Source organism: Danio aesculapii, chromosome 9 (genome assembly GCF_903798145.1).
Source record: "Danio aesculapii chromosome 9, fDanAes4.1, whole genome shotgun sequence".
NCBI classification, from domain to species: Eukaryota; Metazoa; Chordata; class Actinopteri; order Cypriniformes; family Danionidae; genus Danio; species Danio aesculapii.
Window position 1 is genome coordinate 20,265,992 of NC_079443.1, and position 26,575 is coordinate 20,292,566.

The window sequence follows — 26,575 nt, forward strand, 5'->3', positions numbered from 1 at the left end:
ATTATTAGCTTGAAAGCATATCAAGGAGTTATAATTAACAAACAATCAATATTAGTTTACTTCCTCTTCCTCGCTCTCTCACTGATTCGCTTTTGTATATGCTGTTCGGTTGAAGCTCTTTCTCATTAATACAGTGCTGTCCCGGAGGCCCCTGTTAAAGTGCTAAGTGTCTTTTACATAAATGGTTCCTGGCAGTGACGGATCAATGCACTCCCACACCTGTCGTACCCAGTGGGCACCAGTCATCCTGCCCAACGTTGACTCTCAGTATGCCTGTAATTGACGGCATCGCAATTGTCATGGAGAAGCGCTATCTCTGTGTCCCTTGGACGGATCTCTGCTGTCCATCTTCATTAGGAGCACACTCTTCCAGCATGCACCGCAATCTCCCTCCAGGGCATAGAGGATTTATCAGGCTCTCTCTTTCCCACACACACTCTCTGTTTCACAAGACCCTGAAGATTCACAGTCTCTTTCTCCTTCCCACCCTTGGTCTGCATCGAACCTTACTAAGCTAAACTTGCACCTGAGCAGATGTGAACCGCAGGTGTCTCGTATCTCTCGCTCTTTGAGGAGAACCACTCCCGAGTTCCAGCACAGAAACCTCTCAACCTTTTTTTGGCTGCGTGACGACACTTTCTGTGCCCAATTTCACTGCAGCATGAGGTGACCTACAACAGTCGTTCTCTGATTGTGGTGCCGTGTGTAGTATAAATAGTGTTCTGCCAGCTTGAATTTACATGGTGGATGATGAGATCAGGGGCAGCGCAGTGGCTCAGTGGTTAGCACGGTTGCCTTACAGAACGAAGGTCGCTGGTTTGAGCCTCGGCTGAGTCAGTTGCCATTTCTGTGTGGAGTTTGCATGTTCTCCCCGTGTTTGCGTGGGTTTCTTCCGGGTGTTCTTGTTTGCCCAACAAGTCCAAAGACATGCGCTTTAGGTGAATTGAATAAGCTAAATTGTTAATAATGTGTGTGTGTGTGTGTGTGTGTGTGTCTCTCTCTCGATGAATGTGTATGGGTGTTTCCCAGTACTGGGTTGCAGCTGTAAGGACATCCACTGCGTAAAACATATGCTGTTTAAGTTGGTGGTTCATTCTGCTGTGGCGACCTCTGAAATAGAGACTTTGCCATAGGAAAATGAATGAATGAATGAATTATGAGATCATCTACCATATCAGATGTAAGTTTGTGCGGAAGTTTTTTATTGCAAGAAAATGAGGAAACCATTTAAAAGGGATGCTTTATTTGCCCTCAAAGTCCCATCTAGACGCTCAGTTCCATGAAAGGGAAACTTGAAATGCTCATTTAAAAACCCTGGGGTGTTTTGGGGGGTTATTACTAGACTTTTTAACTTGTATGACTTAAAAAAAAAACATTTTTATGTTGTAATCAATGTCAATGAAGTTACCAGCTTCTGACAACATGCATTTCCACCTATAATATATCATTTCAGCATTGATATTGCAGCATGCAGATCTAAAATAATCACATCACAGGATCTGGGGTGTGAAGTTGGGATTATAGTTGACCAGGAACTACAGTTCAGAACATTGTGGAGTCATTGCAAAGTTCAACCTTAATGAAGTAAACGTTAATCATTTGCTTGTGTTTTTAAGTCCTGTGAATGTAAGATTTCAAGTGAATTTAAAGTGTAAGAAATTATAAAGTTCATAGCTTTAACAAAGATTGTATTCATTATAATATTTTTAATAATTATTATTTATACAATGAAGACTATACAGTGTTATTTATATACATTTGATCATTCAATTTCTCTTCCTGAAAACTGCTCGAATCTATATAGCGCTGTCTCACAAAATTTCACTTGTCTTTGTTCTAATACATTTTATTTATCCATGCTTCTAAATTCTATATTAATTTATATTTAATGCAGATGCATCACCTTACAAAATCATCCCAATCAGCCTAAAAATATGAAATTTTTCCAAATAGAGCTATCCAGATCATCTAATGAACTTGTATACATACTGTATTGTATATACTTTCAGTTGTTTTTTACATGTTTATTATTTAATATAGACCTACTATTTGACTCTCTGTTTTGTGTGTATGTGATTATTTTAGATGCTGCACTTGTAGGTTCTTTCACTTGTAGCTTTATTTTATTTACAGAAATATTGATAGTAGGGCGGCATGGTGGCTTTGTGGTTAGCACTGTCACTTCACAGCAAGAAGGTCAGCAAGTCCCGGCTGGGCCAGTTGGCGTGGGTTTCCTCCGGGTGCTCCGGTTTCCCCCAAAGTCCAAAGACATGCGGTATAGGTGAATTGAATAAACTAAATTGGCCGTAGTGTATGAGTATGTGTGTGAATGAGAGAGTGTATGGGTGTTTCTCAGGACTGGCTTGCAGCTGGAAGAGCATCCGCTGTGTAAAGTATATGCTGGAATAGTTGGCGACTCATTCTGCTGTAGCGAGCGAGCTCTGAAATAGATACTAAGTCAAAGAAAAAGGATAGAATGAATAAAAAAATGAAATATTGATAGTGATCATATGTCATTACGATGCACACATTGGCTAATCCTGCTTTTAAAGTTATTTCAGACCCCCTTATAGTTAGCCAGCAGTCCTTGGATGTTCTGATTTTTATCAAAGGTGATAACCCATCCTGACAAGTCTAAGCAGAACTGATCTACAGTTTCTCCAGGCCATATCCCACAAGTCTTTATGCGGAGCACCTTATATTTCATACACAGAGCCCACAAGCTCCTTGCTCTTAATTCAATCACTGGAGCTTTGTGCGCTCCGTTATTTTCCAACCCAGTGCCCAGGCAATAGACCTTACTGCATGACATTCACTGACACAATGGAAGATTGATGGAGCACATTTGTTTCTGAAGTATTCATATTCAAAACCATTTCATACAGGTTTGGTAATTAATTAGTCTGGAGTGATGCTCAAGGTCAAAATATAGGGCACTGTCTCCCACCAGATTCCCTTCGGAATGTGCAATAACACACGCACACACATACACACCTGTTTCAGCAACATATAGCCTCACTGGAAAAAAAATATCTCTACATATAATTCACTGCAATTTATATATCTTAAACGTACACCAAATATTAAATATGTTTATTCCTTTTCAAATAATTTATGATAACTGGCAGATATCTGATTAGAAAAGATGTTTCACACAATTACTTGCATAATCCTGTGTTATCCTGTTTAACAGAAAAAAATATATATACAGGGTTTCAGCAGGTTTCACCAAATTTAAAACCTTTTAAGACATTTTTAAGACCATTATGAAGGGAATTTTCATAATGTACAGGGCTAAATGCCAAGGATTTCTTCGAATATCCAAGTTTATATAGATTTTCCAATTTCCCTATCAAAATATGATTAGAATTTAATACAATAATAATAATAATTTAGTTTGAATATTTTTTATTAATTTTCAATTATATCAATTCACAAACCCTGTAACCCTTACAAAGAATAGAACAAAACATAGTGGTCAATTACGTCTGTCTACAATAAAAATAATTTAATAATAAAAATATAGGTAAGGTCAGTATCCTCAGCAGTGAATTAATGGAGAATTTTAAGCAAATATTAATGTAAGGAAAGTTATTAAATGCTATTTTAAATAAGAATTAAAAGTTTTATTGAGATGGATTGTTGGTGATTGTATGATTGTTAATAGCCAGATTGGGTAGCTATAAACAAGGAAAATTAAGACCTGTTAAAATATATTTAAGACCTACAACACAACATTTCAGTAGATTTAAGATTTTTAAGGCCTAAAATTGAGCTTTTAAAATGTAAGAAACTTTTTTAGACCCCATGTATACCCTGATTATAAGGCTTCGACAGTACCATATCCCTTTAATGTCTGTCTAGTTTGAACCTGTCTCTTGGTAAAGATGACATTAGATGACATTTTCACTTTTGTACATTTGTTTGTGTCTAGTTGAGTTTCTGCTGTGTCTGGCAGCTCAGAAAAGCTAAAAGGAAAACATGCAGACAGGTTGTTATAAACTATCTGAGTGTTTTCATGAGCCATAATTTGACCCATTTGAGTTTCAGGTCATTTTACATGTGTAACTAGCTAGTTATTTTACATGTAACCAGCTGCCCGCTTCTAAACAGATTAGAGACTCCTCCTTCCTTCCACTTTGTTTTGTAAACAGATAGCAAAGTGGTTAACAGTGGTGACTTTATTGCATTCGAATGAAACTATCCTACATGAAGCCTGCTGTGTATTTGGATATAAAGGCTCACAGTTGTCAAGTTTCATAAGAAGTAACAGTGAAATGGATCAGTTTTATATATGAAGGGAATATCCCAGAAAGATTAGGGAAAAAAACTTGTTTGTGTGTGCAAAACATTTTTCGCTGGTCTGTTTCGCTGACCTTGGGCAAAACGAAATCAAAACTGCATTTAAAGGATGTAATTTTTTTATATAAATGATTCTTGTTTGTTTTGTTTGGTTACTGTTATCAGACGCAGCTTCAGTTTAATCGTGTTTAGATTCAGACCATCATCCTCTGATGTGCAGACCTATGTTTGTACGTGAGGTGTTGTTGATTTGAGCAGCTGAGCATTTGTGAAATCCAGCAGTGCCACTTTTCATATTTATAGATGTTTGTTTTATACATCTTACATTGATAATGTCAAGAAATAATTGGTATGCAACCAAAATCCTTGCCATGATCTCATATTTTGTGATCATAATGTGGAAACAGCTTCAAATACTCTATCATGTCAGTCATACACACAAGAGTCAGTAGTTGAATCGATCAGTACAGCCATTCATGATCCAGCCTCAGAGAGAGGTGGGGTGAGCAGCAGCTCATTATCATTTAAGGGGACAGTAAGCAAAATGAGTTGCTTTTAACTGGGGTGCTTTTGACAAGGTAAAATGTGTTTATTTACTACCATTGAGAAATTTACCTAAAGTAAGTTATAAACTTTTCATTAAGACCCTAAAGAATATCACCTTGTGTGGATGCAACTTTAACAACTGCTTTCTTTATGGGAGCTCTGTTTAGTGAGCTAATAAAATATTTAGTATTTTGTAATTAATTACTTACTAATGCGAGTGGCCATCTAATAAATGGGATAATGTACATCCATCTGGTTATTACAAAATAAACCCCTTCAGATTTATCCAACACCCTCTGCTTTAGATTCTGATTACCACATCTGAGTTTGTTCAATATTTATTTTATTCAGTGATAACAACTGGCTGCATTTGCATTATTCATTATATAAAGTTTTCCAAAATTTATTTTAGGTTATATTTCAAAACTTTGCCTGTGCAGACAGTAGAAAATAAAGGACCTCTACAACCTCTATTTGAAAAACTGAGGGTGCTCGAAATGTCAGTATACTTATTTACCCAAAGCTTCTTGTATACTTTAAATTCTCAAGTTTATGCCCTTATTCATATTTGAATCTGTCTGTAATAACTCATCTTTAGCAACTCTCCCCTTCCTATATCCATAAACACACTTCATAGCCTTTTTAATCAAATTCTCTAAGGATGTAATATTTTCCAAATGTTTTCCTCACTCACGCAGCTCACTAATGTCACGCCACTTCTTCGCTCTTCACCATTTCCAATCGTTTTTTAACTTTTTGAATGAGTTGTTTTTGCTGATTATCATACATATGAGGCTTTGACTGTAAAATGACAGAAAGGCCTGTGGGTGAAATGACGAGAGCATTAAACAGATGCCATTCAGCCACAATCCTGGCCAGATAATCGCTTTGGTCAAAGAAAACATTGGATTTAGTTGGATGTGTCTCTCTCAGTGCACATAAGCACATGCCCCATGCCCGCTCTTGTAGACCTCGGTGTACTTATGCTTTCTGATTGCACATTGCAATCCCAGGGTTCCCAGATGACCACATAACCGCTGTTTTTGCTGTATCACACATCCAAACTCATGCATATGTAATAGGCCTGTCTGCTGGGGTAGTGAGGTTTACTCGCATATCTATTGCTAGCTGGCTTCAGTTACACTCAACCCTTAAACATTACTCTGCTATGGGTCACAACACCAATTTAACCCCATAGTTATACTTGCACCAAAACAAGTGTGAATCAGAATGTGAAATTCCCCTTTTCAACTAGCTGGCCTACATTACACATATGTAGTGGATTCCAGCATTGTGGATGTGACATTTGCAGTAAAAACTCAAAACATAAACTCACATAGAAAGTATACGCTAACATTATATTGACACATCTGTTTATATTTTCCAAAACTACTAACCACAAAGTTTAGAGATCAGAAAAATATCAATCTGTAAACATTTTTTTATACTTTAAATGAGGAAAATAAACATGCGTTATGGATGTGACCAAAAAGTTTGCGAGTTTATAGTATACAACATACTTTTTAGAAATTCTGTCAATTAAACTGCACAACTCAAAAGAAACAATGCTAATCAAAACAGATGCGAGTCGGCTCACTATAGAACAAAAATGATTGATTTTATTTTATTTGACATTTATGCGTTTATGAGGAAATGTGTCGTTATGTTTGTGACACTTGTCCGTTATGGATGTGACAGCTGTGAAATTGCCACTTGTGTGATTTTGGCAAATTAAATATAATAGTTTGAAACACTGACAGATACATTTATGAGTATTTTTAAAGTACTGTAAAATACTTGCTTACACAAAAAATGTAGAAACGCTTTCTGTGTGTTCAACGGTGTTCAATATTTCTAAAATGATACTGGTGCCTAAATGGTACCTGACATAATATTGAAAAAAAGATTATTGATGATATTAAAGAACAAATCATGCATTGAAATAAAAATCTTTACATTTAACATAATAGTAAATGTTAAAAGTAAAGGTATAGTAAGTACACTCTTGAAACAGATGAGTTGAAAACTATTTCTTATTTTTTCTAAAACACTTGTGTGTTTAGTTAATGAAAACACATTTTTATTACTTTGAACTTAACCTCTGTGTTATTCTTCTTAACGTAGGCAGTGTGTTAAATTATTTATCATACTAATATGTAAAAAAAAACACAGTTTGTCTTTTTGTATTTACCAGTTAAACAAGATCAATCCATTACAAACACATTTAAAGTACATTCCCTCTAAAGGATCATAGTCTGACTCATAAAGACATTTGTGAACAATTTTACATCTTATTTTTAAAAAGAAAAGTATACTCTATATAGCCAGAGGGAAAAACCTCACAAAACATAAGCCCTTACCAAGAATGGCATGTCTACAAACTGTTCAAATATCTTCTTCATTGTTGTGGTCTTGTTTGCAATTCACAACGTCGAGACCAGAGGAACCACTGATTCGGCTTTGATTATCATGAAGATTCCTTTTGATTTTGAAGTTCAATCTCAATAAATACACTCTGAAATCCTGGGTCTCAGAAATGTTCAGAGGGATAACAAAGACAACTTTTAGCTATTTTTTTATTTTGTTTTTAAATATAACTGTAATTGGGGGTATTATAAAAACGTTCAAATGGTTTCAAATTTTATAAAGCCTCTAAATTGTAATGTTTGGCACGTTACTGGATGTTTTTGGTTAGCTTTTAATGTTCTGCCTTTTTTTCGTCAACAAGAATGCACTGTTCATTCTTTAGATCAGAGCTTGCACATTCATACACTGTAAAAAATGCAGGGTTCCACACAAATCATTCCTGTTGTCCCAACACAAAATGTTTAACTTAACAAATTTAACAAATCATAACAAATTTAAGTCGATTGAACATAAAACAATTAAGATGTCCCAAAAAAATCGCATTTATTGTGTTGTTTCAGCATTTTAAATAAGTAGTTTAAACAAACAGCACAAATTTCCTCAGTGCAATAGTTTTCAGTCACACTTCTAGTGCAGAGGACCTGTCAAGTTTCTTTTTGTCAAGCTATAGGCAATAAACGTTTATTTTCATGATGAAATGAACACGTCTCATGAAATAAATCTTGTTTGTGAAGCACCCATGAACACAGTTGGACATGGCTGTCATCATGTCAGCGACACTACCTTAATGCACATTGACTGTCTAAATAACTTGCAATAACCAAATACATTTAATTTGTTTTTACAATAATAAAAAGAAAAACTCTAAATACATGACATGTAGCTAAACATCCAACTCCCACATAGATAAAAACGTGCTGCCAACTTCATTGCTTAAAGTTTCAGAGTGAAGTAAGCAGCATTCTGATTGGATATTAGTTAAAGAGCCCATATTATGGGTTTTTGAAAATGCCCTTCCATGTAGTGTGTAACACAGCTCTAAGTGAAGTGAAATATCCAGCTAAGGCTTAAATCTGTAAGTGTACAGTGTTTAAAACTATTGATTCATCTATAAAAGAGTCGACTCATAGTGCTTCAAACGAGTCGCCTTGATAACGAGTCATTAGGTGTTTCGCGATGACGCAGCCACGAAACACAAGCCTCGCCAGTAGTTACGCGCGCAAACCAGGGAGATTTGAAACCTGCGGCCCCGCCCACTAACACAGAAAAAACACTAGACACACACACACAGACACCGCCGGTCGAATGAAGTCACGCTGTGCTCAGATGGATAATATTGACAGTCTCTACCCAAAGATGAGTTGTTAACCTGGTACAGTACACGCGGTTACTCTTTATATTCTATTATCACATGTAAGCCACGTTAAAAACGCGACGCGTGCCGCTTTGTTTACGGATTTAACGTTAAAGGCTTTTGTGAGCTCGCGTTCCACTGCCGTTTGTCGTTGCTATGGCGATCGATCGTAAGCTAGGAGACAGGAGACTTGTGTCACTTTCCCTAGTTCTTCTGAGGAGCGTTGTGTGTGTGTGTGTGTGTGTGAGAGAGAGAGAGAGAGAGAGAGAGAGAGAGAGAGAGAGAGAGACTCGCGTCGCTTTCCCTAGTTCTTCTGAGGAGCGTTGTGTGTGTGTGTGTGTGTGTGAGAGAGAGAGACTCGCGTCGCTTTCCCTAGTTTTTCTGAGGAGCGTTGTGTGAGAGAGAGAGAGAGAGAGAGAGAGAGAGAGAGACTCGCGTCGCTTTCCCTAGTTCTTCTGAGGAGCGTTGTGTGTGTGTGAGAGAGAGAGAGAGAGAGAGAGAGAGAGAGACTCGCGTCGCTTTCCCTAGTTTTTCTGAGGAGCGTTGTGTGTGTGTGTGAGAGAGAGAGACAGAGAGACTCGCGTCGCTTTCCCTAGTTCTTCTGAGGAGCGTTGTGTGTGTGAGAGAGAGAGAGAGAGAGAGAGAGAGAGAGACTCGCGTCGCTTTCCCTAGTTCTTCTGAGGAGGGTTGTGTGTGTGTGTGTGAAAAAAGCCTTACACTATGAAGCGCGTGTGCACTGTGACTACTTTTATATAGTTAATTACCAGCTGGGCATTTCACTCTGTCTCGTGCTGAAGCCTGTCACTGTCGACCAATCGCAGCAGGCTGTCATCGGTCCAATCAGCGCAGATTAGCTTCGCGCTGAGGAGGGGGTTGGGAACAAATGAATCGCTGAACGATTCATATGGGAGTCGTTGGGATAATTAGGTAAAAATAAATGCAGGTTATAAGACCATCAAAGTGTTTTATGACCTTGCATGCATATTAGACTGTTGTTGGAGACCCTTACAACCTAAATATGACCCTATTTCATGTATAATATGGGCTCTTTAAAACATTGTGTTGTGCTCATTATCTTGTTGTTTTACACAAGATGTGTTAAAATAGCCATAACATGAAAAAAGGGTTGTTAATTAAGACATAATATTTGAGAGTACAAAACAGACTGACTTCAATGTACAGTCTAAGCCAGCTAACCCAGCTACAAATAAATTAAGTATGAATAATGATGCTACATTTCAGATTAAAATAATGTCCAACCCAATCATTAGATTTGTTTAAAATGGAATACGCAATACATTCATTACACTTTTTTACTTAAGGGTTACTGATTTAAATTGTAGCCTATTGATTTATTGATATGACTTTCCAGACCTCTACTTTCTGCACTCCTTATTGCAGTTGATAGCTCAAGCATTAAAGTGCAACCAATGGGAGGCTTAGGATGTTTTCACACCTGCCTTATTTTGTTTAGTTGAATCGCACTATAGTTCGTTTTCCCTCTTGATGTGGTTTGTTTTTGCAGGTGTGAATGTAGCAGTCGCACTCCAGTGCACAACAAAAAAGCAGACCAAAAAGCGTACCAAGACCTCCTTGAAGAGGTGGTCTCGGTACGCTTTCAAATGAACCCTGGAGCGGTTCGTTTGTAGTGAGAGCATGACCCAACGCAAAAAGTACTGCACCTTTTTGGACTAATCCAGCAGCCGTAGTCTGATGTGTTGTGCATTATTGGATGTGGAGGAAAAATATTTGTTGACGGCGCTTTACCAACAATTTTAAACAGAGAGAGAGAGGGAAAAACATTACCTTATGGATCGTTGGTAACATTTACTGAAGATGGCCATGTCGCAGTTTAGCTAAATTAATTTTACACAATTACAAACTTTACACTATACAAAGGATATAGTATACAATGACCAGGAATACAATCGGCCAGCGCAGCCATCCCTCCATAGAAAAAAGTCACATTTGTGTTTGCCGGTTTGTTTACTTGCGGGAGTTCCATTGGTATTTTCTTGCACGATAATTCTGACCAATCGAAAAGCAGTTTAGGAAATACGTTCAATAACATCTGGCCAATGAGTGATGTGGATTTTGTCACATGACTGTATTTTGGTTCTTTTCAACTGGTTTGGACCAAAGCAATCAGTGTGGTGTGAAAAGGACCCAAAAACGGCTGAAAAATGCTACAATGTATCAATTATTGCCCTTGGTCTGGACCAAACAAACGGAACCACAGATGTGGAAGCACCCTAATAAAAAGGCACACTCTAAAAAATACATTCACTATTTGTTCAAACAACTCCTTGTTTAAAATGAGCTGACACAGCACAATTCTTGATTTTTTTGGAGGGACAACCTAACTGTTTTATGTTCAATCTACTTAAATTTGTAAAAACTAATTAGCTAACTTAATCACTTCATGTTGTCCCAACTCTACTCAACCGTGTTGAACCCAGCATTTTTACAGTGTACATATGAAATCTGTGTTCTGATTCTGGTTGTATAGCAGTGGAGCAATGGCAGACCTCAATGAAAGTTAGAGCATTAAAAGAGAGAGCAGACCCAGGACATATCGAGGGCTCATCTGTGGACTCCCTGCCCGAGCACAGATCCACATAATTACAATATAGCCCTAATTGCATTGTAGAAGCCGGCTGGAAATCCTACTGCAACACAAAGGAATCAGAGATGTATCAGCCTCATTAGCATAGATATTAGGCTTCCATTATGTTTTTGTAGCAGACGTAGGGCAGCAGTGCTCAAGCCCCATTCTTCACTGCGCATGGCGGATCTGCTTAAACTGCTCTCCTGAGGGAAGACAACCTCCCACCCCTCCGAAAAAAAAAGGAACACTGTCTGTTTCACTGGGATTAAGCACATCTCAGAATGTTAATATGACACATTGCAGGCTCTGCCGCTTGGATTAACAGTTAATGGAAGAGAAGTCAACTTCAGAGCTTTGAGCTGGCTGTCAATGTGCTTGGGTTAGCACTGTGTGAAACAGAAACTCTTTTTTTTTAAATGTGTTTTCAAGTGAAAGTCACTTACTCCATTCCACAGTCTGTAATTTGACTTTTTTTCCCTCATTTTGGCACAAAGCTGTGTTCAGTTATCTACCTTATCTCTGTTCAAAGGGAGCATGTCTTCCACTGCTTTGCGATTCAGCATTCACCTCTTAATAATACTGCGCCATTTGCTCACTCTCTGATTCTCTTTTTATTCTGTTTTATGCAGGGCTTTTTTACTCTCACATTCATCTGAGACACCAATCTAGATACACTTGGACCACAATATCAAAGTGTGAGGCTTACATTTACAACCAGCTGACCTATGTACTGAAGGATTTGATATTTTTAAAACAGCACTGGTACTGGTGCCTGACTTGATACTTAAAAAATAAATAAAAATACAAAGCCACTATGGTTAACATTAAAGAACAAATCTTGGTAACTTGGCAAAATCTTTAGTTCACAATTCACAGTATTGACAAACCATTAACTAACACTAATAGCTTAGTAAACTACTAATTAGCTGTTTATTAATATTTAGTAAGGTGGAGGTTGAGTTTAGGTTTTGGTTAGGATTGGGGATGCATAATTACAAGCATACTTTGTAACTAGTAATGAACAGTTAAGAGGCAGGTAGGGCCAGATGGAATCTGCAGACGTTTTTTGCTATTTCTGCTGAGAATTTTGTTAAAAATTTGAGGATTTCTGCGGAATTATTTTGGGAGTATCATAATTTAAACCTTAATATGTGGAATAAAAAGTAATACCTTTTTAACTTTTATTTAATATTGAAATTGCAAATTGAATTTGATTTACTTCATCTGGTAAACAAAGCAGGTTTCTCATATAATATATCTACTAAAAGACAGAAAATATTCCTGTACAAACTGCATTGTACATAAATCAAATAAACATTTTCATAGTAGTCAATAATATTACTGTAATTAATTAAAAAAAAAAGAATAAATTTAGATTTACACACATTTACTCAAGTAAATCAACAAAATTAATGATGGGCTAAAAATCTGCAGAAATCTACACGCGCAGATTCCGTGTGGGCCTAAAGCCAATAGTCAATAGCATTAATTGTGTCTTAAACTAAAGTGTTACCCAAATGTTTAATTGAAACGAATAAATATTACCTCACCGTTTGATTACTTTGTTTCTCTTGTTCATTCTTCCTTATGTTGGGCCTTTTCCCCATTTAAAATATTTAAATGATATGAAATGTTGAAAGTAAATGTGAATATCAAAATATAACTAAGTACAAAATACAACAAACTGACATAAATTTAGAATAAAACCTAAATTCAGAATAAAACCTGTTTCTCTTGTTCATTCTTTCTTATGTTGGCCTTTTCCATAGATATTTACATGATATTTACATTACATTTAGATGTCGTCTACCCTGTTGTTGTCTATCGTAAGGAATGCATCAACAGAACCGCTATTTTAGTGCAGGGTAGCGCTCCTTTGAAATGAATGTGGGACCAAGGTGCAGTGGTGGACTGGCTATCCAGAGCCAGAGATATACAGTATATGCATATATCTATAATCGGGAGTTTTCCCGGTGGTCAGTATGCAAATATTTTTTTAAATTACGAAAATTATAATTTTACATCACTTTACTATATCGATGGATAAGTGACCGCAGTAAGTGAATTTATTATCATCAATAACGTTACTTGTTTAGCACAAAAGTTCGTAACATACAAAAACGTAAAAACATAATCTTACCTATGAAATGTTCTGCCTTTGTGTTTTGTTTTCTTTGTTTGCTTGTTACTACACCTGTACACAGCGCTAAAGTCTAGCATCTTCACATTGGCACACTGTCTTGACTAGTGCGGATGAATGACATTTGTCCTGGGAGCACTGTACAAATGTGGCGGCACTATTGACGCATTCTCAGGGTCCGTAAGTGATATCTAGTATATATATCTATGGGCCTTTCCCCCCACTCTCATGGGTCATGGCAGCAATTTAAACCCTCTGGTTACACTTGCACCATGATAAGTGTGACTCAAAGTGTAAAGTTTACCTTTACAGCTTCCTTCCATTACACAGATGGAGTGTTCGATATTTCTAAGACAATACTGTTGCCTAAATGTGACCCGAACCAATACTTAACAAAACACACACAGAACAAATATTTTATTGAAATAAACAATATTTAAATTATATTGAATGTTGAAAGTAAATGTAAATATAAACATACAACTATGTACAAAACATAACGAACTGACATAAATTTATAATAAAAGCCTAAACTTATAATAAAACCTGTTTCTCTTGTTCATTATTTGTTATGTTGGTCTTTTCCCCCTACTCTTACCTGGATCACGGCACTAATTTAACCCCTTTGGTTACACTTGCACCATGATAAGTGTGAATCAGTGTAAAGTTTAAAGTGTAAAGTTTACCTTTACAGCTTGACTCCATTACACATAGGATTCGATATTTCTAAAACAATACTGGTGCGAAATCATGACCTAAACCTATACTTAAAAAAACACACAGAACAAATCGTTTATTGAATAGAAAATATTTAAATTACATTAAATGTCAAAAGTAAATGTAAATATAAAAATATAACTAGATACAAAACACAACAAACTGACATACATTTATACTAAAACCTAAATTTTAAATAAACCTGTTTCTCTCGTTCACTCTTCCTTATGTTGGGCCTTTTTCCCCACCCTCACATGGGTCACGGCACCAATTTAACCCCTCTGGACTTGCACCATAATAAGTGTGAATCAAAGTGTAAAGTTTACTTTTACAGCTTGCCTCCATTACACATATGGAGTGTTCAATATTGATAAAACATGGAACACAAACTGGATTCCTGGAGGGCCACCGCTCTGCACAGTTTTGCTCCAACCCTAATCAAACACAGCTGATCCAATTAATAAAGGTGTTCAAGACTTCTAGAGACTTTTAAGCAGGTGTGCATCGGAGGTGGTTGGAGGTAAAATCTGCAGAGCTGTGACCCTCCAGCAACTGAGTTTTAAACCACTGTTCTAAAACAATACTGCAGCCTAAACGTGACCTAAACCGATACTTAAAAAACACACACAGAGCAAATTTCGATTTTATTAAATGTTGAAAGTAAATGTAAATATAAACGTATAACTAATTAAACTGAAGCCTGCTTGCCATGCTACAAAAAAGTATGTACTAAAAACAGCAAATGTACAAGTAGTGTTCTAGCTTCAAACCAGCTTAGTATTACCGCACCATTTGCTCACTCTCTGATTCTCTTTTTCACTCTCTTTTATGTGGGGCTTTTTTTCTCCTCCTTTAAGTTCTTCTGTCCCTTTCAGGCACTCTTCTGCTTCTTCTTTCCATCTCTGATGATTATCCACCTCCACTTGTCATTGCTCTACTCAAAGCCACTTTAGATCCGCAAGGCAGCAAATGGATCTCTTCTCCCTCCCTCTAAAAACGAGAGCGCTTCAGAAAGACTTTTATGTTTACAGGTACACCTCAGCCCTCTCTCTGAATCTCCACTCGTGTTTGGGCAGATAGATGTGCTCGTGGAACTCATAAATATGCATGAACTGGAATATTATTATGCTGGGAGTGATTGGCAGTCGCAAGGACCCTTCATCTGTCAGTGGGGGTCAAAATTAGCAGCTACCGATTAACCGTTCATCCCTAATGACGGCTTGTGATTTTTGTGTCATCAACAGAACACTTGAAAGATCATGGTTTTACTAATGGAAGAAGAGCTGCATTGTGGCATTGATCCTATTGTCAATGCGGGTCACATAAATGTTAGTTTTAGTGGTGTTTTCATGCTGTTCGGTGATATGGAATTATTAAAGTCAAGAGAGAGACGCATTATCAGTGTGCATCATGGTTCGCTGAGCCAATACAGGACCTCATGCAAAATAAATTGGCAGCTTAGCTGGCTTTTGAGTATGTAAATCCAATAGATTTTTAAATTCATGTTTTCAAAAGCCAAGGCTATATTTGCTAAAAGTCAAAGGTGATAGTGAGACTACAGTATAATGTGTAGCCTATTATTTTCCTTGTTAAAATTTTTACTTACAATTTGTCACTGTCAGGTCTGTCAACAACTCCATTCTTAAGATTGTTAGTGTGTTTTTACATGTAGTCAGATGGAATATGCCATCGTATTATTAAATTTTATCAAATACATGTTCAAATAGAGTTAAAAACTATTTGAAATGTTGTAGTTTTGCCTATCAGTTAAACAGCATGCTCCTAAAGTCAGTGTGTTGGGTTTTGATATATTCTGTAGCTTATGTATATATGCCCTTGGGTAATACACTCATCGGCCACTTTATTAGGCACACCTGGCCAACTGCTCGTAACGCAGATTTCTAATCAGCCAATCACATGGCAGCAACTCAAGGTATTTAGGTATGTAAACATGATCAAGACTATCCGGTGCAGTTTAAACCGAGCATCAGAATGGGAAGAGAGGTGATTTAAGTGACTTTGAATGTGGCATGGTTGTTGGTGCCAGAGGGGCTGGTCTGTCTGAGTATTTCAGAAACTGCTGATCTACTGGAATTTTCATGCACAACCATCTCTAGGGTTTACAGAGAATGGTCCGAAAAAAGAGAAAAAAATCTAATGAGCGGCAGTTCTCTAAAATTAAAACAAAAAAAATAACCACTCATTACAACCGAGGTATGTGGAAGAGCATCTCTGAACGCACAACACGTCCAACCTTGAGACATATGGGCTACAGCAGCAGAAGATCACACCAGGAGCCACTCCTGTCAGCTAAGAGCAGAAAACTGAAGCTACAGTTCGCACAGGCTCACCAAAATTGGACAATAGAAGATTGGAAAAACGTTGCCTTGTCTGATGAGTCTTGATTTCTGCTGCAACATTCAGATGGTAGGGTCAGAATTTGGCATCAAAAACATGAAAGCATGGATCCATCCTGCCTGGTATTAATGGTTCAGGCTGGTGGTGATGGTGTATTGGTGTGGTGGATATTTTCTTGGCACACTTTGGGCCCATTAGTACCAATTGAGCATAGTGTCAAGGCCACAGCCTACCTGAGTATTGTTGCTGACCATATCCATCCCTTTATGACCACGTTGTACCCATCTTCTGATGGCTACTTCCAGCAGAATAACACGCCATGTCATAAAGCGCAAATCAGCTCAGACTGGTTTTCTAAACATGACAATAAGTTCACTGTACTCAAATGACCTCCACAGTCACCAGAACTCAATAGATCAGTTTGGGATGTGGTGGAAAGGGAGATTGGCATCAGGGATGTGCAGCCGACAAATCTGCAGCAACTGTGTGATGCTATCATGTCAATATGGACCAAAATCTCTGAGGAATATTTCCAGTACCTTGTTAAATCAATGCCACGAGGGATGAAGGCAGTTCTGAAAGCGAAAGGGGGTCAGTACTAGTAAAGTGTACCTAAAAGTGGCTCGAGAGTGTATAAAACATACTTCTTCACTACATAACTCTAGGTTTAGGGTTTGAATGGCAGCTTGTGGATCTAGTAAGTTACAGTAGTTACAAATGCTTGTTAATAATTCAATATGAAATATTTGTAAAAGCCAACAGACATAAGTAAACCTGATGGTATATATAGGCCTAAAATATGGTGATTTAATGTTCTGATCATGTGGATGTGTTTGTATTTTCATATACAAGCTCATCAGTAAGCACCAGATTATGCAAGCAGTTAAACATACAGTAGATATTACCTGAAAAGTGAAGGAAAAGAAATCAGCACTCATTCAAGGATGTGCATTTATTGCGTTACAGTTTATCTCTCAATCAAATGCATGTGAAATCTGGATTTGTTACTATAGCAACGGCCCCCTCCTTTCACCCCGTCTTGTGATGGGCTTGCTGCTGTGCATCAGTAATCAACATTCAATTGTGTAGTTTTCCATAAATATATGTAGACACCTCTGTGTAGGCACCTCTTGTTTTTTGTTTACTCTACAGCTGTGTTTTTACCTTCAAGTAGGTCTGCATTACATTTGATGTTCACAAAACAGATTGTGCTGAAAAGTGTCAGTCAAACTGTAGCTCTTTACAGTCACTGGTTTGTTTCAGAAGGAAGCTGAAGATGCTGAACACCTGTTCAGATTTGGGAAATATTACGTTCACCCTCTTTCACATGACCTCGCTGTGACTGAGAAAGCCAGATTAATTGCCTTTGCAATAAATCTCAACTTCTGGCAGTGTCAGACATTTATTTGTGGCATTTTGTATGGTGTACAAGCCATCAATTTGATGTTCACAGAACAGCTGAAATTTATCATTCATTGTTGAGATCAGACTAAAGTAATCAGGAACACATTTTAAATGCATGTAAGCAGATGTTTACAATCATTACTTTGCTTTAGAAGTAAGTTCAGAGCGGAAGGTGCTACAGTGTAGCATACAATTTGGTCAATTTTGTGGTACCACTTTGTCCTTACTACAGGATACGTAAAAAATAAGTTCAATGAGCATATTGGGTTCATATTGTATAAAACAACACCTGTGATGCTATTGAGGTGGCATATGAGTAAATTTAGGAACATTTTTTGTTGTATAGGTAGGTTTAAATCTATAACCTACCCATAAAAAGTGTAATTATATAAACAGACATTAATTATATATTTAATTACATGCAGAAAATTTTAAAAATGTAATTACAATGTAAACACATGTACAGTTGAAGTCAGAATTTTTCGCTCCCCTTTTAAATTGTTCGTTCTTTTTTAAATGTTTCCCAAATGATGTTTAACAGAGCAAGGAAATTTTCACAGTATGTCTGATAATATTTTTTCTTCTGGAGAAAGTCTTATGTGTTTTATTTTGGCTAGAATAAAAGTAGCTTGAATTTTTTAAAAACCATTTTAAGGTCAAAATTATTAGCCCCTTTAAGCTATATTTGTTTTCAATAGTCTACAGAACAAACCATTGTTATAGAATAACTTGCCTAATTACCCTAACCTGCCTAGTTAACCTAGTTAAGCCTTTAAATGTCACTTTAAGATGTATAGAAGTGTCTTGAAAAATATCTAGTAAAATATTATTTACTGTCATCATGGCAAAGATAAAATAAATCAGATATTAGAAGTGAGTTATTAAAACTATTATGTTTAGAAATGTGTTATAAACAGGGGGGCTAATAATTCTGACTTCAACTGTAAGGCCATTGTATGAACTGATACATTTAAGGCCATTTAAAGGCACAGTATGTAATTTTTGCAACTAGAAGTGCATATGTATAACAAACAAGGGTGTATATTGATGTCGGCGTACCCTCAGCCTCAAATGTCACGCCAATTACCGCCCACAGACCAGTGGCTGAACATCTGATGCATATGGAACATTTTCTGGAAACTCTTTAGGAGATCTTCTGTCATCCTGATGTTGATTTAAATATACAGGATTTCCGGGAGTTAAGTTTGCAGTAATCTTAATTATCGGCAAACAAGTCTAAAAAAGCTGCGATGTTTATATTGATGACAGTGCTCATTAATAAACATATACCATTCTGAGACTGTGTGTATGGGTGTTGCCGAGTACTTAGTTGCAGCTGGAAGGGCATCCGCTGTGTAAAACATATGCTGGATAAGTTGGTGGTTCATTCCGCTGTGGGGACCGTTGATTAAAAAAGGGACTAAGCCGAAGGAAAATGAATGAATGAATTTTGAGATGAATCATGAATTGCTGATGAGAGATGATCGGGATTCAACATAAAAGCAATGGAAATCAATGGTGTATGATGTCTTTAGCATGGCGACACAGTACACAGTCCATTTCATAACAGTTAAAACAGCTTATTTCTCTGCATTTTAACTTTCTTTGAAACATTTGGTATAATTCATCAACATATATGACACAGTTTTAGTGATCTTTGAATATTTTAGTTTTAAAAATCATACATATTGTGCCTTAGATATAAAGTGGGAACAAAATTGCTTCCTCCCTCATCCAACATTACTGTGACTGAGTCAGATTTATTTTGCACTGGTTTGGTATTTAGTAAATGCTCTTGTTGAACCAGCAATAGCATTTTAAATGCTCACAGTCAAAGTGTTTTCATAGTAGAACTTTTTCTATAGCTCTCAGCATGGCCCCTTTAAAATCTCCAGCGCATTCCAAAACTGGACGTCACTGCAGTAAATGTCTTAAAAAGTAAGTGTGTTGTCTTTCTGACGGAAATGCCGCATTATCTTTGAAGATTGTGTCATCAATAAATAAACCAAATAAAAGCATCTTTATCTCGGCAGCACAGCATGTTGGTAATTAACTGGGGCTAACAAATTGGACACACGCAGGAGGAGGGAACGCAGCTCGCTGTCTTCTTTGAAAATCACGAATGCACTCTAAACATTTTCTCTGTTTGCGTTTTCCGCTGCCAGCCTCCCGCTCCGCACCTCCTCGCCCTCCGTCTGAGAGCCGTCACAAACTGCCTCTAATCAAGCTCTGAGCTGTTAAAAATGTGCTGCTTGATTTGCTTCGATTTTCCAGCCTCTCTTACTCTTTATTTATTTTATTTGTTATTTTTCTCTCTCTCCTTCATACATTGACTTTCCAAACTTGATTTACACTAGAAAAGAAAAGGCTTGCAGTTTTGTCAAGAACAAACATCTTAATTAAACTGTTTAACTGTAGCTGGTCCAGACAGAGAGCATTCTGTCAGAAATTAATTGTCTGCTTTCTTTCAAGTTGAAGACCCTCGGAAAGGATTGGGATAACCCTAAATGAATGCGAATGATGGAAAACCCACGCAAGGGTATTCATAACTAATGGCTAATATGAGTAGGGCGATAATCTTATCTGCTGCAACTCTTGGGAGCTAATGAAAGAATAGCTGTTCCTGTAGTACAGAGAGAAGAGAGACCAATGGACCTCATTTCCGTCTTGTCAAAGGCTCCATGCTCTGCTCATTTTCTTTATTAGGAAATTGAATGGGGGACGAGAGAGCGCAACATCAGTCCACTTATGCATCATGCTGAAAGGAAAGCATTGACCAGGAGCGAGCTTGAAACAGAAGGCAAATGTTTCCAATCACGATTGCTGGATTGCTTTTCTGTTGCCCAGGAGACGAGTGTGAGCTGCAGTGCATAACTTTTCTCTGATTTCAAAGCCTCTCTGAATAACCTTATGTAAATCCGAGCAATGTTTGTATGATTGTGTTTAATTGTACGCCAGTGCTGGAGTCAGACAACAGTATTAGGTGATTTTGAAAATGCCAGCGTGTTTGTAAACATCATTTTCTGAGTAGCTTGCGACGCTGAATGCACCTGTGATTGGTGATGTGAGCACTCACTACCAAGTGTAGAGAAGTCCTGTAATGGAGTCAAACATAGCAAATGCTGTGAAAGGCCCTGTAAAATCATTTGAAAAGCAGAGTTTTCTGCCTTTTTTATTTTATGGAAGCTTGCTTGTGGGGAAGATGAGTTAAAAAAAAATGGCAGTAAACTCCCAAATAGCCATTTAATAAGAATTATTATTATTTTATTTATGAGAAAAAAACAGTAGGAAAGTAGAAGTGTATGGTTATGGTGTATGTATGGTTCCTTGTATGGTCATAAATCTCATTATGGTACTTTAATCTCTGTCTGTCAACGTTTGATGTTGAGAATTTAACTCTGCAGTTAGTTTAGTAACAGTATATTGCATAATAAATAATATGGAGAAAAATAAGTCCTTTAAAAAAACAGAAAAAGTAGTTTCAGTTTATTACCAGGTTTTTGTACAATTGTATAATTTACAATCCCAACCCAGACAATATGCCACTTCAAGCTGTATTAATGGTATAAAATTCACTTTTTCTAAAGTTTCAGCATCAAAAGTTGCTTGAATAAAGATTAAGGCCCCATAATGCAATTCAAGAGCATAAATAAACAACAACAAAAAAAATATGAATCACCAAATACAGAAAATTGTTAATTTACGAACGTTTGTTTACAGTGTAGATGAACTAAAAGCCACAATAACAGTAATTATCACTGTTTTAACTCCCTGACATCCCTTTTTTCAGTCTTTGTTCTGTGTTTAAACTGCAGAAATTCCAAAGAAAACCAAGAAATCCGTTGTGTGGCAATCCAATCCATTGGTGGTTCTGCTTTAGAGGATTGAAGAGTCGATTAGCTGCTAGCTCTGAAGGGTTTCTGTAGCGATTCCCTATGGAATGACTGCCAGCGCTTTCAGAGGATTTTAAGTGTGCACCCAACCAGTCATATTTGACAGCACACAAGACGCCATTGTACATTTACAGTAAAAAATGCCTGTTAGCTTTGACAAAAACAAATTTAATGGGCATTTGTGTACATCAGAATTGAATTCAACACTATTGCAGATTTTAAATATTCTCTTTATATGTAGCCTGTACAGTGCAGCTAGGTTTGGTCCCACTTTATATTAAGTGGCCTTAACTAATATGTACTTATACTGGAATTAATAATTTGTTACAAAGTACTTATTGTGTAAATACATGTTTTTCATTGTACTTATGCTTGGAGTCAATACCCGCATGTAATTACATCTGTAAATAATTTCTGTTGTTACATTAATAATTACACTGTTGACCGTCCTTTAATCATTAACCCACCCTTAAACCTATCCATAATCCCAAACCTTGCTTTAATCTTACCCATATCTCACCTCAAGAGCAACAGAAGTGTTCTGCAATACTTTAAGTACATTGTATTTATATTTTGATGTAAGTACATAGTAGTTAAGGACACTTAATATAAAGTGGGACCGCTGAATTTTTAGCACCATTACTCCTGCCTTCAGTCACAATATTTTAGACATTTTTTAATATACTAATTTAGTACCCAAGAAATATTTATTAAAATCAGTGTTTTTAAACAGCTCTTTAGTGCCATTTGTAGTGTGATAAGTATTGTTATTTTTATTATTATTATTATTTATTTTTTATTTTTGCTAACCCAAAACAGTAGTGTAGGCCTGTACATACTAACATACTAAACATATATCCAATGTATCATATATGTCAGAAAAGCTCAAAAGTTTCTAACCATGTTACTAACAAAAAAAGTGAGAGAAACTTTTAAAATGTTCATCTAACAAAAGCTTCTGTCTTTATTTTTAACCTTTTATCTTAACAAAATTATATATATATAAACATAAACTTATATTTGATTGTAACTTTGACTTAATTTGATTGTAATGCAATAATGTGCATCTTTTGTAAAGCTGCTTTGAAACAATAATTAATGTAAAAAAAAAACACTTTACAAATAAACTTGTATAATTATATTGAATTGAGCAAAACCCCTTTTTTTGAGGCAGTTACATTTTAATTTAAGGTATACTTTAGTAGCAGATAAATGTTTTTGGGTAGATCAGTGAAGTTATACGTGAAGCCAAAATCAAATCATATTTTTCATGTAAAGCAATCATTTCTCTTCAGAAGAATTGGATTCAGTGCTTGATTCATATGGATTTATATTTTGATTTCTTTATGAATGTTTTTAAGTGTTTTTTGTGTACAAACTTTCAATGGAGAGACAGAAATCTCGTAAATTAATTATCATTTGTCTTCTGAAAATCAAAAATCTTATAGGTTTGAAAAAAAAAATGGATAAAAATAAAAATTGATTAGAATAGATTCATGAGAAAGAGATTTCTCACATTTTTAACACGTTAAAATGTAACTTTGAATCAGATTTATCTTTTGAGGTAAACTGTAATCTAATTGATTTGCCAGCGATCAACTGATCTGGTGCGACAACCTTCGACAGCTGAAGGGGCGCAGACAATTTTATTCTTGTCAGTATTGTTGGAGTCTTCTGTTTTTAAAGCTGAACTGTTGGGAGATATTAATTATGACAGCCCTGCAGGAGTGAACACAACTCATTTTGCTGTGTGACATTTTAATTTAAAAAGCTTCTGGCCTGATAGCAGATACAGTGACAACAGAATGTCAGCAGGTGGCGATATTATGCAGACTCCTCAAACACAACTGTCACATCACACACAGATATGATGAATTGTTTGTCAGAGTTTTCACTGCTACGTTTTGGAGGGAAGGGATGTTTATGTTTATATAAATGGGTAAATCACCCCAAAATACAAATTCTCCCATCATTATTCCAGGTCCAAAGACTTTGATTCATCGTTAGAACACAAATTTGTTTATTATACTTTTAAACTTTTACAGATTTAACAAAGTAATTTTACAGAGAAATTTAAACAAATGTTATTCTCACCCCTATACCCTATAAACAAGGGGAAATTACATTTATCTAAGAGAGAAAAGATGAAAAAAAAAATACAAAATGTAAATAAATAAATTACAAAATAAAAAAATTAATTAAAAAATAATATATAAAAAAAAATAAATAAATAAAAAAATAAAAACCTGTACAGAATACACATATACCTTGATAACCCAATATTACAAACAATAATCCTCAGGTATTTATACAAAGTACTTTTTACATTTGCTTTGCAATTGAAAGACCCTAAGATTTAGATTGACAGTTTGTAGAGATACTGACATGCTCAGAAAAGAGAATTCTAGATGGGTCCCATCATTCAGAAAGAGCCCCAGTATTGCTGTTTATTGAAAAAACATGAATAGTTTAAACAAATCTTCTGAAGAAAAACATAATAGCTTAATACGATGAATAGATTTATTTAAGACTTTTATGCACATAAACATTGATCAGCAAACAATGTTACCGAAATTCAAACTTGCTGATTTTTTGGCATGCTTGCTTGATAAGAAGTAATGAAGCTCATTCTTTCAAGAACCAATGAGGTTCGCACTCATATTTAAAGCAATTCACCAATCATTCATTCATTCATTCATTTTTCCTTTGACGTATTTTAGAGGTCCTCACAGAGGAATGAACCACTAAATATTTCAGCATATGTTTAACACAGCGGATGCCCACCCAGTAAACACCCTTACACACTCATTCACACACATTTATATACTAAGGCCAATTTTTTGTTTATTCAATACACCTATATTGCATGTTTTTGGACTCGAACCAGCAACCTTCTTGCTGTAAGGTGACAATGCTAACTACTGAGCCACCGTGCCATGCAGTTCACCAATCAATGTATAAATAAAGGCTGAAATTAAATGTTTAGGTTTTAAACAAAAAAAAAAAAAATGAAAAAAACATTTAAAAACACATCAAAATAGCAAAATGCTTAAAGTTTTGACAGTTTTTTCAGTCTTAACAATTTTATGTTCAATCCACAAAAATCTGCAAAAAATGCTTAGTGAAAAAGAGAGTGTAACCTTTACTTAATTTGGAGATTTAGAAAACTTTTGTCTTGTTGTATGGAACTAAACGTAAGAGTCTCGATAATTTAAATTGAGTAACTATACACTTTTGCTGAATAAGGTGATTGTTTTCCATTAAAAGACTTAGATTAAACTTCTATATTCATATGGATTTATTTTTTCATCTCTTTATGAACATTTTGTAGGATCAGAGTCTTGGCTTAATAGCCTTTCCGTGAAGAGTCTGAAATTGAAATTTTAAATATTTTCATTTGTGTTTTGAAAAAAAAATTATAGTTTAGAAAGTCATAAGAGGCTAAATGACACAAATTTCATTTTGACATGAACTAACCCTTAGAAAATATGGAGCAAAGAATAGTACATGTAGTTTAAGAACTAGCAGTTCTTTATTAAAAAAAATACATATGTGAGACTGAAAAGGGTAAAAAAAAAAAACTCAACATTAAACTGGTGTGATCTGACATTGTCGAATTTAGAAGCTTTGCTGCAGGGATTGAGTTTTGGGCCTGTTGGTTTGAAGCGTGAGAGTGTTCATGCCGCTGTTGTTCAGGAGAAGGTCCAGCTTTAGGGATGAATCAGGAGTCTTTGCTGGAAGTGCAGAAATGCGTGATGGGGATTACTGGAGCCGAAGTGTCAGTGGAAAATTGGATTTTTAGCAAAGAGCCATTAAAGCAGAAAAAAATGAATGTGAAGTCTCACAGATGCTCATTAATTTGAGGTATTAAAAGATGCAAAAGAAACAATCATATGAAGTCTTTTCCAATTTTGTATTTTTTGATGAAAGGTGGTGTGTGTGTGTGGCTGAGTGTGTGTGTTTTGAGGGAAATGGAAAGAGTGATACAGCGGCATATGCTTCATGTGTTTGAAAGTGTGCCTGAATCATTTGCATGTTCTCATGCCAAATAGCAGGGATGCACATGTAGGACATCTGCTCTCTTTACTTGTAAGTGCTTCTCGGTTGGACATATCTAATGATCTACATTTGTGAGTGTGTGAATGTGTCTGCTGTCTTTATTGTGTCTTCCTGAGCTCTCCTGGTGAAGATAAATCCAGTCATGGTGTGAAATAGCAGGAATTGCTGATGGCGGTCACACCTGACGCACCTGTAGTAATCCAATATGTATGCCAAAAAATCCTGCAGCCCTGCTGTCATAAGAACACTTCTGACATCTTATTTCTGCCGCATCTAACACCAGCAATACAATCAAGCCTTCAGCAACAGGAAATATCTGTCCTGTTTTTATTTTTTTCAGGATCTGCCTCTAAACTATGGATTTTCACAAGAGTGGGTCTACAGAAATAAAGCACTATACACTATAAAAAAGATTTTGTATAATAACTGGGAAAGTAATGGTCATTTTCTACCTCAAACATGTCTTTTAAGATTGAGGGTATTTTCTTTAACTCTTAAGGTTGCTTTCACACCTAGATGTTTGTTTCTGAACCTGGAGCGTTTGCCACCTTAGCTCAGTTCATTTGGGCATATGTGAACACCACAATTACGCTCGAATTCGTATCAATACAAACGATCTGAGATTGCCTTAATGAGGTGGTCTCAGCTCAGTGGAAACAAACTCTGGAGCAGTTAAGTTGTAATGAGAAAGCAATACAATCCAACAAAATAACAAACCAGGCTATATATACACACACTGTATACACACAGTTAGGTTCAAAAATATTTGGGCATCGACAAAATTCTACCAATTTTTGCTCTATATACCAACACAATCGATTTGAAAT

The 26,575-nt window shown here is 36.2% G+C and overlaps 1 protein-coding gene across 1 annotated transcript in view; it reads left to right on the forward strand.

Moving 5' to 3' along the window:
• Positions 1–26,575, forward strand: part of igsf3 (immunoglobulin superfamily, member 3) — a 332,749-nt gene that overhangs the window by 287,655 nt on the left and 18,519 nt on the right. The window lies entirely within an intron of this gene.